The sequence below is a fragment of the Camellia sinensis genome, chromosome 7 (genome assembly GCF_055761805.1).
Source record: "Camellia sinensis isolate YWXY chromosome 7, ASM5576180v1, whole genome shotgun sequence".
Classification (NCBI taxonomy): Eukaryota; Viridiplantae; Streptophyta; class Magnoliopsida; order Ericales; family Theaceae; genus Camellia; species Camellia sinensis.
The window spans coordinates 113,912,578-113,927,807 of NC_138967.1; the positions used below are offsets into that span (position 1 = coordinate 113,912,578).

The 15,230-nt window shown below is 43.7% G+C and overlaps 1 long non-coding RNA gene across 1 annotated transcript; it reads left to right on the top strand.

Annotated features, from left to right (window-relative positions):
* Positions 1-3,812: 3,812 nt before the first annotated feature.
* On the top strand, positions 3,813-6,792 carry LOC145794745 (uncharacterized). Its single transcript, XR_014334685.1, has 2 exons — positions 3,813-4,760; positions 5,345-6,792. It is a non-coding gene; the product is annotated as an uncharacterized LOC145794745 (long non-coding RNA).
* Positions 6,793-15,230: the final 8,438 nt, after the last annotated feature.

Here is a 15,230-nt window from a genome sequence, read left to right on the forward strand (position 1 = left end):
CATATTTTTAATAATTTTAATGCAATTTTTTTTTTTTTTTTTTTGAGACGGCAGCACACACCGTCTCAAAAAGTAAATTGAACCAGAGTTTTTTGCGACGGCACATTTACTGTCACAAAACGTAGGGAATTGATTGAAAAATAAGGCCTTTAGCGACGGTGTTTTTGCCGTCGCCAAAGGTCCTTTAGCGACGGCTCAGGTGCTGTCTCAAATACATTTTTAGCAACGGTATTTTTTGCCATCACAAAAAACCCTTTTAGCGACGGCGAAACAGTGCCGTCTCAAAAAAAGTCAGATTTTCATCCGTTATTTGCGACAGTATTTTTCCGTTGCAAAAAAGGCATTTTGCCGTCTCAAAAAAAAGCGACGGCGTTATGCCGTCGCTAAAAGCCTTTTGCAACCCCCTTTGTTGTGACCCCCCACTTGCCGTCGCAAAAAGCCACTTACCGTCTCAAAAAACCTTTTGAGACGGCGTTTGGGGTATTTGCGACGGCGTTTTTCCGTCGCAAAAAATCAATTTTTTTGTAGTGAACATTTCATATGCACAACAAACCCTACACAAGATCCCTAAAACTATATCATATGAAATAGCAATGCTACATTTAGATGAATGCAACACTGTCATCACTGCATTTTGTGAATTTTCTAAATAAATTTCTACAATAACGATGACAAAATAAACCAATATAGAATCAAGAGAACAAATGATCCCATTATGGAATTACAAGGGAGGCAAAACTAGGCACTTCACTATCATTTAGAGGAAGCAAAAAATGTTTATCCCACCATTAGAATTTAGAACTATGGCATGCACCAATCGTCCTAAATTCCAAAACTACACTTGAAGAATGAGAAACGTAGAAAACACCATTTCTTATTTTTCTTCATCTTCTTCTGCAAAACTCGAGGCCAGACAAACTTCTTGCCCTTCTTCCTTATCATTGCAAAAGAATGATTTCCTTGCAATGAACTCTACCACTCTCTTAGCTGGTCCTAAATCCTTGGACTATTATCATTGGTGCACCGAGTTGTTCTGAGACATTGAAAGTATATCAGGCATTTTAGAAATTTCTTGTGGGGAGTTATCATCTACCAAGTTTTTGTGAGAGAGATACCACTATGGTAGTCTATGCAATTTATGAGTGAGAATAAAAAATGTAAGATTTTCTATTGTTCTACTTGTGTATATAATATATATTCAATATCATTTACTGATCTAAATTACTTTAATTCATGTAATGGCTAATAATTTATATGTATATTTAATATTTTTATATATATAATTCGGGTTTTGGGTTGCTCAGGTTATTTGATGTCTTCGCCCAAAGCTGCCCAAATTTAATTCAAACTTTTGAATTTTTGCCCAGGCCCTTATCAAATTCAAAAAGATCTTGCTCAAGCCCTAAAAAAATTCAAGTTGGGCTGGGGTTGCTCGGGTTGAGCCCGTGCCAAATTACACCCCTATTGCCACTCGAATGCCCCATATGCATGTCGGACGTCAAATAGGGTCAGGCCAAACGTGTAAAATAGAAATTTGAGGGTATGTCAACATTACCAATGCCTCTACTTGTTAGGCTTCATCCATACAAGCAAGATTACCAACGACCAGGGGTGGAATCAAGAATTTTGCTTGGGGAGAGACCAATGTGTATGCATAAAAAATAACAAGTTAGTTTTGGTACATTAATATTTGAATATGATTTTTTATTTAAGTATTGGAAAAAAAGTATTTCACGAGAAAACTAAATAAATTTAACAAGTAATTTTTTCAATTTTCAAAAGTTTTGAACCATTGATTAGATCTTAGTATAAAATTAATTAAACCATTGTTTCAAGCTATTATGACCCTGTTTCGGATATGGTTTTTTTGGCTAACACTAATGTAATAGTGAATAAGACAGACTAATTGATGTTCATTTGCATGTATAGCATCTATCACAATTGGATGATGTCATGGCTAGCGAATGCCCATAGCATAGAATCCCATGCCTTTTAAAATATATTAAATTCAATATCAATAAAAAATTTGTGTGTGTGTGTGTGTAAATAAACGTCCCAAATTCATTTTATGCTTGAAGTTCCACGTTTTTTTTTTTTTTTATCGGCAAAGAAAATACTTTATTGATGAAAAACACATACAAAGTATGATAAATTACATCAATAAAGAGGAGCTTGAAGCTAGTTTAAACTTCAACCTCCTAGTTGGTGAGAGACCAACAAAGAAAACCAAAGAAAACCAGCAAGCAGTCCACTGCAGAGTGTAGGAGAGGGTTCAAGAAAGGAGTTGGAAAATTCGAAGATCTTCGAAGATCCTTGAAGAATAACTTCGAATTCTCTAGAAGAAATGTGAGAGGCTTAGATTCTTCAATGGTCTCAACTCAAGAACACAAAAACAAAGGAGATGATGGAGATAAGAGATTGGGTGAAGAAGAAGGCAAAATGGCTAGAGAGAGAATAATGGCAAGGCTCTCCCATGGATCTCCCACTTTCACTCTCAAGGTTGATAATGGAGAAAGGGAAATTAGTTCTTTCCCAAGAGTTAAAAATCTCCAAAATCCATCCCTTGTAAAGCTATGGGTGGGTGCTATTTATAGGCACCTCATGATGTAGGATGGAGCCCATGTGCAAGGCACATGGGGGATATTCTCTCTAACCACCTTGTCCGAGGAGGTGACCTCTCCGAGGAGGTGACTTCTCCAAGGATGAGAAAACCCCGAAGAGGAGATCACTCCCTCGGCGAACCCTTCTTCTTAGCCACACCTAACCAATGATCCCCAATCATCCCAAAGGGTCAGGGGTAGTCCCAGAGGACGTCCTGCCGCAAAATATTGCCGAGTCTCATGGACCCCCCGGGGTCGTGCCACCTCGACCCGGGTATAGGCTAGTTTAACCGAAGAGTGAATTTGTCTCCACTCACCGTCCTCGGGATCGGGTCCTTTGTTCGAACTCCATTACGCCCATGGTTCTGGTGCGTAGATCCCGGAAAGCTCCGAGCCCGCAAGTGTTCTGGGACTCATTAACGGAGCGATTTCTAGATTGCGTTTGAATCCGTTCGAAGCCAGGTGCTTCGGATCTCTAGGTTCGTGGATCCGAACCCTTTCGAGTCTGAGTGCCTCGGATCTCTAGGCTTGCTTAATACCCTTTCGAGTATGGGCTTGAGTAAGTCTTTAGGTTCGTGGATCTGAACCCTTTCGAGCCATTCAACCCATTTGACGGCGATAAATCCAAGCCCAACAATCTTGGACTTGCGATAAATTCGGGCCCACTAATCTTGGGCTATTGGGCCTAAATAATTTAGTGGGCTTAAATTAGCTCCTCTTACATTTGCCCCTTGCGTGTATGAGAAATGGTAATTTTCTCGGACATGCATAATTTCACCTTATCAGCCATGCTTCACATTATGTCTTCAGAAATATTTGGTCTTGACAAAGTCTAAGGATAAAGTTGAGGATTCACCGTAATTTACAGATAAAATCAACAAGTAATATTAAAATAATAAAAATAAATAAATAAATATCTTTTTTTTTTTTTTTTTTTTTTGCGCCATGTTTGGCCAACATATACACCTTCATGCTTTTGATCTCACAAAGAAAAACAAATCAAAATCTGAATATTTAAAGATCCACTCACCAAAAGAATTAAATTTCTCTTTCCAGGAAATGATCAAACCCATATATTTATTTTTTTCTTTTGGTCTTATCTTGTACCTTTGCTTGGGCCACACAGCTTTTCTTTATCATTTTGATTCAAATGCCTTTTGAAGCCTAATAAACCCATTAAAGAAAATTCTTGCTGAAAGTCCAACCTCAATTCCTTAATTCCTTTAATCAACTTACATAAATTCAATTTGGCAGATTCCCAGAATATTCGGAGATCTATTGTGTATATCTGAAGGACCACCAATCACAAGACCACCAATCAAGAGGCAAAGAGCTTGTGCTTATCCCCTTTTTTTATTCTGAAATGTAACCAACCAGCAAAACTTTTACTTTTTTATTCTGAGAGGTCTAACATCCAAACCCATTTTCGTTTCTCACACTAAATTATTGAAGACCACTGTTTCTCCCTTTTTTGCAATTGGAAACCCATAAAATGCGTGGCACTTTATATATATATAAATATATATATATTTTGTGGAATATGTGAGGGACCACCGTAACCAAACTTTTTGCTCCAAAACAAACTTTATCTTCTCCAACAACCTGAGGGTCATCATATATATTTATATATACAGCCCTAGCGCTAGCATATTTGTAGCCATAATAATCAAACTTTTATGCTCCAAACAAAGGATAAAAGAAAACCTTGGCCCTATTCTCTTTCTGTCAAACTCTTTTTTCAGCCTATTATCTCTAACAAAGAAGACGAAGTCTGAATCTGTCTCTGAGTGCATTGCCAACCTGTCCCAGCCTCGGCTGCTGCAGATGTCGCGATCCAAGCTGCTACCGACCTCTCTTTGCTGCAACTTTGCCTCCGGCATCGGCTGCCCAGCACCACCCACACACGTCGCCCGCTCAACGCGTCGTGTGTGGTCTTGCTTAGCGCAGTCCCAGCGATACTTTTCAGAGCTTGGACCACACAGATTTCGGTTTTTCTCGCAAACCCACTGGTTCTAATGGTGATTAATCAATGCCGACCACGTCGCCAACTCAACGCGGCGTCGGTCTGCCTAATTCCTTTCTCACCCACTGTTCGTGCAAGCTACACGTGCCGCTGCCGACCCGTTCTGACTGCCTTGGTCCATTTTGGTGCATGCTTCGGTCTATTTCTTCCTTCCACAGTGCTTACTCTGCCCATTTCTTTTATTTCTTCTACACTGCTTCAGATCTGTAAACTGTTTTTTGCCAAAACCCTCTTCTCATTCTTCTTATATTTTTGGATCTATTTAACTGGCTCTGATTATATACATTGGCACTTTTATTAATGGACTGGATATAGATAAATCTTCAAAACTGGGCTGTTGAATTTCACTGTTGATTTTGCAAGATAAAGAAAAAAACCATGACATTGCACACCTCCTGATATTTATAACTTGAGCCCGTGGCTTGATAATTTTGATACAAGTAGAACTATTGAAAAATATTGAGCATTCACCGGTTGTCTCATGTGAATTTATTCATCGTCATCCTCATGAATATTGGAATAGTTACTGTTGAACTCTTGTTGCTGAATAATTGATTATTTGTAGAAAATAAGCCCTTGTGTGTTGCTTGTTGCTTTGACAGTCGAACTTGTGAGCTTGTCGTTACACATACTATTGTTGATGTTGTCCCATTCTGATAATGCCTGAATCATGATCTAAAATTGATATGGTTTGTCTCATTTGTTGGCTTTGCTATTTCAGGCAAATGAATTCTTGATTGAAATCCACGACCTCGGGGCCCTTGGAACCCGCACTAATGAGAGCAAGGGCTGTTCCTCGGAAGTCCGAACAGAAGCAAGACTGTCCCTCGGGAGTCCGAAAGTAGCACACACCCTACTTTGGCAAGAAAGATTCCTCTGGAAGATAACCGAGTCTACCAAGCTTACACCAACAGAAGTAAAGACTGTCTCTCAGAAGTTCGAGCAGAAGTAAGGCTGTCCTTTAAAAGTCCGAGCAGAAACGAGGCTGTCCCTCGGAAGTCCGAGTGGATGTGCACTTCTACTTCGGCAGCTAATGGAAGCAAAGGCTATCCCTCGGGAGTTCGAGTAAGAGTCCACTCTACTTTGAAAAGAAAGATCCTCGGAGCTCGTATTGATGAAATCAAGGGCTGTTCTTCGGACCCGCACTAATGAGAGCAAGAGTTGTCCCTCGGAAGGCTCTCCCTCAGAAGTCCTGTTCCAGCTCTGATCACTATTGACTTCAACGGTTCCAACGCACACCACACACGTTCGCCCTCTCAACGCAACGTGTGTGGTTGCTGACTCTTCTGTGGTACCAGCGCTGCTTCCGGCTTCAATTTGTCCGACGCCGACCACGCACGTTCGCCCACTCAACGCAACGTGTGTGGTCCTGCCAAGCCTAGCCCAGTCTTGTTGATTACAGTCTGTAAAGCCTCTCTGATTTCAGCTTATATTTCCAACATCGGCCTTGGATATCACCCCTCTTAACTGTGGCTTTCTCTTCCTCTTGTATATACATATATTTTGTGGTAGTTTTGTATATACATATATCAGAATTTATGATTCCAATGACACACATTCTTCTTTTAACAGGTTAGAGACTGAAGCCGTGTGTACGTTGATTACTATTGCAGGGCCAAATTCAATCTGCTATTGAAGCCGTGTGTACATTGTTGGTTTCAACCCGCTGCTACTTCATCGCCAATCACTGTTGGCTTCTCTCTGCTGGTACTCCGCCATTGGCTTCAACTACTCCAACGCAGACCACACACGTTGCCCCACTCAACGTGACGTGTGTGGTTGCCGACTTCCTCTGCGACATCCTCGTTGTCTTCATCTTCAACCATCCAGTGCTGACCACGCCGTTACCCATTCAACGTAACGTGCGTGGTTGCTCACTCTGTTGACTTCGGATTGTCCAACGCCACTCACACGCGTTGCCCTCTCAACGCGTCGTGTGTGGTTCGGACTAGCACGGTTCAGCTTCAGTTTCCACTATCATTCATCTCTTTCTTGATCATTGCTGCCTTAATTCTGCTTCCTCAAATCTGTGGGTAAGTATATATATATAAAAATATATTTACAACTTGGTACAAACTTTTTTTTTTTAATTGCTTTCTTGCCCCTTTCGATAAAAATGTTTTATCTAGGACAATGCAATGAAATGATAAAATTTTTGCTGTTTGGCTATTTTGGCATTGTTTTCTCATTCTACTTGATAAAATATTTATTTCGAATGATATAATGGAAAGAACAATCATACGCACATGTTTATAAAAGCTGAAATATTCTCATTAGTTCTTCAACTTTCTTGACAAAAGTATAATAGATTCACTGCAAGTGACGGGATAAAACGTACACCATAGAGAAAACCAGCTTCTTCATAACGTAAGGGAAATACAACTTTTAGACAAAGTAAGAAAATGAATTTCAACATAGATGAGTCTAACTATGGGTAGTAATGCTTGATAAACTTTGCATTGAGCGGGCCAGTTCGGAAGCCATCTTCAACCCTTACAAGCTTGTAGTACCCGCTTGAGCTCGCCTGGACCACCTTGTAGGGCCCTTCCCATTTTGGAGAAAACTTGGGCAAAGGTTGTCCTCGCATGATTGGGTCTACAATCTTCCATACTAGATCACCTTCTTTGAACTTCCTTGGTACCACAGTCTGGTTATAGGCTCGGGCGATGAACTCATGATACCTTTCCATGACTTTTGCAGCTCTGTCATGCTTTTCCTCTAATGCTTCCAATCTGGTGGTTTGAGGCTTCAATACCATCCCCGAGGCGAGAGCCATTCGAGCAGATGGCGTTTCCAACTCTATAGGTAACACTGCCTCGGACCCATACACAAGGGAGTAAGGAGTTGCTTGAGTTGGCTTTCTCTTTGAAGTGCGATACGCCCATAGGGCTACTATCAACTGTTCGGGCCAAGTCCCCCCAAACTCATCCATCATCTTGCTCAGAATCCTTATCAGTGTCTTGTTTGTGGCTTCCGCTTGCCCATTCCCTTTTGGATAGTAGGGTGTGGATTTGTGATGCTTCACTTGGTAAGTCTCTAGGAGGCTCTTCACATATTTGTTTATAAAGGGAGTGCCGTTATCCGAGAGGATGGTGTTTGGTACTCCAAACCGGCAAATGATATTCTCCTTGATGAAGTTCGCGACTGCAGGCCCCGTAGCGTTCTTCAGAGGAATTGCTTCGACCCACTTTGTACTCAATTCAGTGGCTGTGAGAATCCACTTGTACCCCTTAGAAGATGTGGAGATGGGCCCTATCAGATCAAAAGCCCAGGTATGGAATGGCCATGGCGTTCGGATACTATGCAGGTCTACAGCGGGAGCATGGATCAAATTTCCGTGTTTCTGACAAGTCTGGCACCTCTTCACGTGATGGGATGCATCTGACTCCATGGTCGGCCAGTAATACCCAAGGTGTATAAGTTGCTCGAACAGCCGAGCCCCTCCTTGATGTTCAATCTCGTGGGCTCTTCCGAGGACTAGATCTGACTCCTCCTTGGAGAGACACCTCAAGGGAGTGCCCTCAATACTTCTTCTATACAGCTTGTCCTGATCAAGAAAGTACCGCCTCGCTCTCCTCTTGAGGTGTGCAATGTCCCTTGGGCTCTCAGGTAGTGTTCCCTCTTTGAGATAGTCAATGTAGACTTGCCTCCAGTCAGGGTTATCAATTTCAAAGCAACTCTCATCCTCCCGGATGTATGACTGACACTTGGGGCATTCCTTCTGTAATTGATTCGAGTCCTTCTCCATCTCGGGCCAATAATAACCTTGTCTTTGGATTCTTCTATACAGACTGATATCCCCATCCCCGCAAGACTTTTCATGAATTTGTTGTAGTCGGAAGCTCGCTTCTTGTTGGCCAACACACCGGGCTAGGAATCCGGTACCCCCTCGGAAGTAAAGTTCTCCTTGAATAATTGTGAATTGGGCAAGCTTGGCCATAGTCAGTTTTCCAACTTTGCTTCTGAGTTGTTTGAGGACTTCTCCTCTCCAGTCCTCCGGAAGGTCTTTGTCTTCGGGTATTATTGAAGGTTCTGTTCTCTTCTTGATAACAATCGTTGCCTCCTCCTCTGGAATGTCAACTCTTGCCCCTAATATTGCGAGGGCATCTGAAAACTTGTTGTTGGAGTGAGGCACATGCTCTATTTCGACCTTCTGAAATTTGTCAAGAAGCTTTTGGACTGTTGTTCGATATGTGGCCAAAGCAGGCTCCTTTAAGACGAACTGTCCTGAAACTTGCTTCACTATCAGCTTTGAGTCCCCCCGGATCCGAATCTTCTTGATACTGTGCTTCTCAGCTGCTATCAAGCCTAAAATAAGAGCCTCATACTCGGCTTCGTTATTCGAACAATGAAAATCCAGTTTATAAGACAAATATAACTTTTCCCCACTTTTGCTTGTAAGGACTATCCCGGTTCCTCCCTTCCCTCCGGCTGCTGCTCCATCAAAGCTCAATGTCTAGAAGCTTTCCTCGGAAGCCATAGCTGCGTGCACCTCTCCTCTTAATTCTTCATTCACTGGTTCATAGTCACCACTTGGAAATTGGGCAAGGAGATCAGCTAAGGCTTGGCTTTTGATCGCCTTGGGGGCTACACATGTGATCTCGAATTCACCCAGTGCTAACAACCATCTTGCCACCTTCCCGGTTAGAGCAGGCTTGCTGAGGAGGTATCGGATTGGATCACTTCTAGTAACAATCTGAATCTGATGTGCTAGGAAGTAATGTCTAAGCTTTTGGGCAGTGAATACCAAAGCTAAACAATGTCTCTCTACTGGAGTATATCGGACTTCTGCTCCTCGAATCTTCCGACTGATGTAATACACCGGGCGTTCTACTCCATCTACATCTTGGACCAATAATGCCCCTATAGACTTGGGGGTTGAAGTTAGGTACAACATTAGAGGCACCCCGGGCTGCGGGGCTATCATGGTCTGAGGCGAGGTCAAGGCCGCCTTGATTCTCTCAAAGGCCTTTTGGTGCTCTTGGTTCCACTCGAACTTGGCATCTCCTTTTAACAAAGAGCCAAAAGGCGCAGAGATCTCTGCCAATGCTGGGATAAACCTCCGAATATAAGACACCTTCCCGAGGAACTTCTTTAACTCCTTCTGAGAATACGGGGGAGGCATTGCTCTGATAGATTTGACCTTGTCTTCATCTGCCTCGATACCATGCCTATGTACAAGAAACCCGAGGAACTTCCCGGCCGTCACCCCGAAAGCACATTTGAGAGGATTCATCCTCATTTTGAATTTCTGGCACCTCTTGAATACCTTCTCAAGGTCTCGAAGATGGTCTTCTTCTTTCTTGGATTTCACCACTAGATCATCAACATAATCTTCCACCTCATGATGGATCATGTCATGAAAGATTGCAGTCATAGCCCTTTGGTAAGTTGCACCGGCATTCTTGAGTCCGAAAGGCATGACTGTATAGAAGAAGTTTCCGAGAGGTGTTCTAAAAGCAGTCTTTTCTGCGTCCTCTTCAGCCATCTTAATCTGATTGTATCCACTGAATCCATCCATGAATGAGAACATTTGGTGTCCCGAGGTAGTATCCACGAGGGTGTCGATGTGAGGAAGAGGGAATTCATCCTTCGGGCAAGATTTGTTCAAATCTCGAAAGTCTACACATACTTTGATTTGGTCATTCTTCTTCTTTACTGGCACGATGTTTGCTAACCACGTGGGGTATTGTATTGGCCGGATGAAACCAGCCTGTTGAAGTTTTTCAATCTCCTCCTTAATCTTCTCTTCGAGATCTGGATGATATTTTCGAGCAGCTTGCTTAATTGGCTTGGAGTTTGGGAACACATCAAGATAGTGGGAGACTAGGTCAGGATCTAGTCCGGGCATTTCCTTATATGACCAAGCAAACACATCTGAGTATCGGCTTATCAACTTTAACAACTGTTCCCGCTTCTCTGGGCTAAGGCTCGAACTTACGAATACCGGCCTCGGTGCATCTTGTCCATCACTCAGATCTATTTCAATAAGTTATTCGGGCTGAGGCTTCGGCCCATCTTGCATACATTCTGGAGCCACTTCAGGCTTTATTACTATATCATTGTCAGGAGGCTCTTCTTTTGACTCGGAGTCGGTGACTGAAGAAACCGACTCCCCGCACCTTCATAAATAGTACACCATCTTGCCTCCTTCTCGAACTTTCATCACCTTCCGAGGAATAGGCAGACTTTCTGGTCTAGACATTGCCCGCTTACTCGACTCTGCCATCAGCTCCTTGTCATCTTTGATATCCTCCCAACGAGGAATTTTGACCCCTCGAGGCTTAGAGGTGGTGGGAACTTCTTCGACAGCCAGTTCGGTGAAGTAGATGGCATCAGAATAATGAGCTTCATGGATCTCGAAAGGCCTTTCTGTAGCCTGAATTGTCACCGTCTTCTTTCCCCATTTAGCCTTAACACACTGATGATAACTCGATGGTACAGCCCCATATCTATGCATCCAGGTCCTCCCTAGAATGATGTGATAATTTGCCTCAGAATCGATAATATGGAACTTGGTGGCCGAGCGAATCTCTCCAATGGCTAAATCAACTGTTACGCATCCGATAGTAACTCTCCTTTCTCCACCGAAGCCAGTGATGACTATCGGCTGCTTCACAATGCGTTCTTCAGAGATTCCGGCCTTTTCTAGAGTAGCGCGAGTCATAATGTTGATAGAGTCTCCACTATCTAGAAAGGCCCTTTTGAACTCAACCCCGTTAATAAAAGCAGTCACATAAAGCGGGCGATTCTGAGAAAAATGATACTTCCGATCAACCTCGGAGAAAGTAATGGTACTAGATTGCTCTTTTGCCTTCCTCGGGATAGATCCCTCAGTCGACATGCATTCCTCATGGTGTGCCTCGGCTATATTAATGATAGACTTGGTGATTTCTGTTCTTGCCACCTTGGAAAGTCCAAGCTGGTCAAAGAACTGCTTGAACCTTACACAGTCTTGCAAGGTTTTGGCATAGTGATCCGGATCTTTTTCCACTCTTGGAGGCTCGTAGTTAACCATCTCCTCGGTCTCTTCAAAATAAGATGCCACATAAACATGGTGTCCTCCTCTTCCGTAGTACTCTTCTCCTCCTTCTGGATCGAAGGGATCCTCGCCATGAGTCATAAATGTTCTGCCCTCTAGATCGAAAGCACTTCCATAGTAAACTTGCTCACCCTCTGGCTCGAGGATGTCGTCCAGATAACAATCATCGTCATCGAGATTGGTGATAGCCTCGATCATCGGGCCTTCATAAGCCATCATAGCAACATTCTTGCCCTTGTCTCGGTGTTGAGGATATGGTTGTTCTCGGATGTCTTGAGTCCCTTGCTTTTTGAACCTCAATTCGTCTGCCTCGACTTTATCTCTAAAGATTTTCCTGAGAGTCCAACACTTCTCTGTCGGATGTTTCAATGCACGATGGTAGACACAGAATTCAGGGCTCTCACGGTCCTTCTTTGATGGCATTTCTTCAACATAAGGCAATTTTAGCTCTCCGTCAGCCACCCATTCCTTAACTAGAGCTTTCACTTCCTCGATTCCACATGGATAAGAAACATTCCCCTTTTCACCATTATATTGCTTTCTCTTCTGGCCTCTATGACCTCCTCCTTGTGAATTTCGGGTATCTGGGGCAGAGGCAGCAGCAACAATAGGTCCACGAGACGATTTGAAACTAGTCTTGTAACTGGCCTTAAATCCGGACTCCTGAGCCAGAGGAATGCTAATGTTCCGAGCTGCTTCTATTAATGCCGAGAAGGTGGGTAGCTTGTGGTTAACTAGAAACATTTTGTACCTGCTCAATGCCCCTTCTAGACAAATTTGAACCAGATAACTCTCCTCAACTGCTTCATGACAATCCATGGCCTTGTCCTGAAACCTTTTGACGTAGTCAAGGATGTCTTCACTTTCTTGTTGCTTCTCTTTATACAATGTAAGTGTGGTCACCTTCTCCGCCACTTGAAAGAACTTGGAGTGGAATTTGTTAACCATTTCCTCCCAACTTCGGACAGAGTTTGGGGCCAAATTAACATACCAACTATATGCTCGGTCGGTGAGGGACTTAGAGAATTCTCTCAGTCGGAGTACGTGGTTTGAACCATGAATACCTAGAGTCTCGATGAATCGCACCACATGTTCTCGGGCATTTCCTTGTTTGCCGTCGAACTTGATGAACTTCGGCACTGTATACCCCTCAGGGTATGGATAGCTCAGCATCTCAATGGGGTAAGGCGGCTTGACGTCTGGATCAGGCAAAGATGGTAAGGTCCTCTTGCCCCGTTCGAGATCGAACATGGCCTGCACATCGGCGAGAGTGAGAAACTGTTGAGGGAGAGAGTTTGATGGTGGTATTCCTGGGACTTGGCTCATGGACCCGAAGACTGAGCTAGGGGCAACTTGGCCATTCTGGTGCTGCGAATTCATCATTGGTGAGGACATTTGACGATATTGGCCATCAGCGCCTATAGACAAGCCAGTTGGTGATGGGACATTGAATTGAGGCCCGTAAAGTCCACCATACAGCGCCGCTATACCAGGTTGTGCTTGCAGATTTGTTGTCGGCACCAAAGGAGGCCCGCTTGGTGCTTGGGTAACATTTACTGGTGGCGTAACAAGATTAGGTACGGGCAGAGCTCCCTTTTGCGCCATCATGCTCCTTATGTTTTCCTGGACACCAACAGTCGCCGGAGCACCATTCATTACACCAGAAACTCCCCTAGTCACCATTGGATCTTGGCTTGGCACGCCATGGAGCCCGGGCATGGGCAAACTGCCGCCGCCTACTGTGGTTTGAGCATGTGTTACTGTGGCCGTGTTGCCATGAGCCATAGGCTGATTGGGGCCTACTTCTCCTTGGATTTGATTTTGCGCTCCAGCGGGAATAACTCCACCACCAGTTTGATTTCCATTTGGCGCCGGCGCAAAGTTAGAACTCATCACCAACATGGTGTGAGTGAGATTCTGAAGAGTGGTAAGAATCTCTTGCTGAGTATTTTGAAGTCTTTGAATGGCTTCAAGCAAAAGTGGTTGATCTGGAGCCATGGTCCTGTCATCACCACCATTAGAGGATCCTTGTTGGTGAACTTCATCTTCTCCCGCCATCCTTGTTGGAGTTGTGTGGATTCCAGATCTCGTTGAGACCATTAACCAATCCGCCTCCCCAGCAGAGTCGCCAAAATGTAGGAGAGGGTTCAAGAAAGGAGTTGGAAAATTCGAAGATCTTCGAAGATCCTTGAAGAATAACTTCGAATTCTCTAGAAGAAATGTGAGAGGCTTAGATTCTTCAATAGTCTCAACTCAAGAACACAAAAACAAAGGAGATGATGGAGATAAGAGATTGGGTGAAGAAGAAGGCAAAATGGCTAGAGAGAGAATAATGGCAAGGCTCTCCCATGGATCTCCCACTTTCACTCTCAAGGTTGATAATGGAGAAAGGGAAATTAGTTCTTTCCCAAGAGTTAAAAATCTCCAAAATTCATCCCTTGTAAAGCTATGGGTGGGTGTTATTTATAGGCACCTCATGATGTAGGATGGAGCCCATGTGCAAGGCACATGGGGGATATTCTCTCTAACCACCTTGTCCGAGGAGGTGACCTCTCCGAGGAGGTGACTTCTCCGAGGATGAGAAAACCCCGAAGAGGAGATCACTCCCTCGGCAAACCCTTCTTCTTAGCCACACCTAACCAATGATCCCCAATCATCCCAAAGGGTCAGGGGTAGTCCCAGAGGACGTCCTGCCGCAAAATATTGCCGAGTCTCATGGACCCCCCGGGGTCGTGCCACCTCGACCCGGGTATAGGCTAGTTTAACCGAAGAGTGAATTTGTCTCCACTCACCGTCCTTGGGATCGGGTCCTTTGTTCGAACTCCATTACGCCCATGGTTCTGGTGCGTAGATCCCGGAAAGCTCCGAGCCCGCAAGTGTTCTGGGACTCATTAACGGAGCGACTTCTAGATTGCGTTTGAATCCGTTCGAAGCCAGGTGCTTCGGATCTCTAGGTTCGTGGATCCGAACCCTTTCGAGTCCGAGTGCCTCGGATCTCTAGGCTTGCTTAATACCCTTTCGAGTATGGGCTTGAGTAAGTCTTTAGGTTCGTGGATTCGAACCCTTTCGAGCCATTCAACCCATTTGACGGCGATAAATCCAAGCCCAACAATCTTGGACTTGCGATAAATTCGGGCCCACTAATCTTGGGCTATTGGGCCTAAATAATTTAGTGGGCTTAAATTAGCTCCTCTTACACAGAGTAACAAACTACACAACTCTGGAGCAGCAAGAAGGCAGAGCAAGACATCAGCAAGTAGACAAATAACCAGAAGTATGGTTGAGGAACCAATGGGATTAAAACTCAGCAAAACCCAAGCAAGAGCGAATAACTAAAGCTTCATTTGGCAGTTATACAAGCAAGAGCGAATAACTAACAAGAATGAAACGACTTTGAGGGACTATTATTTTGAAGTTTCATAGCACAAGTATTGGCTATTGATTACATGAAACACAACTGTTATTCATAAAAATGAAATAAAATAAAATAAGCAAATGCTCTACGCCAGAATCAACCCTGTTTCTCTTTATTCAGTCATGTTTGTCATTCCTTAAGAAATGTAGA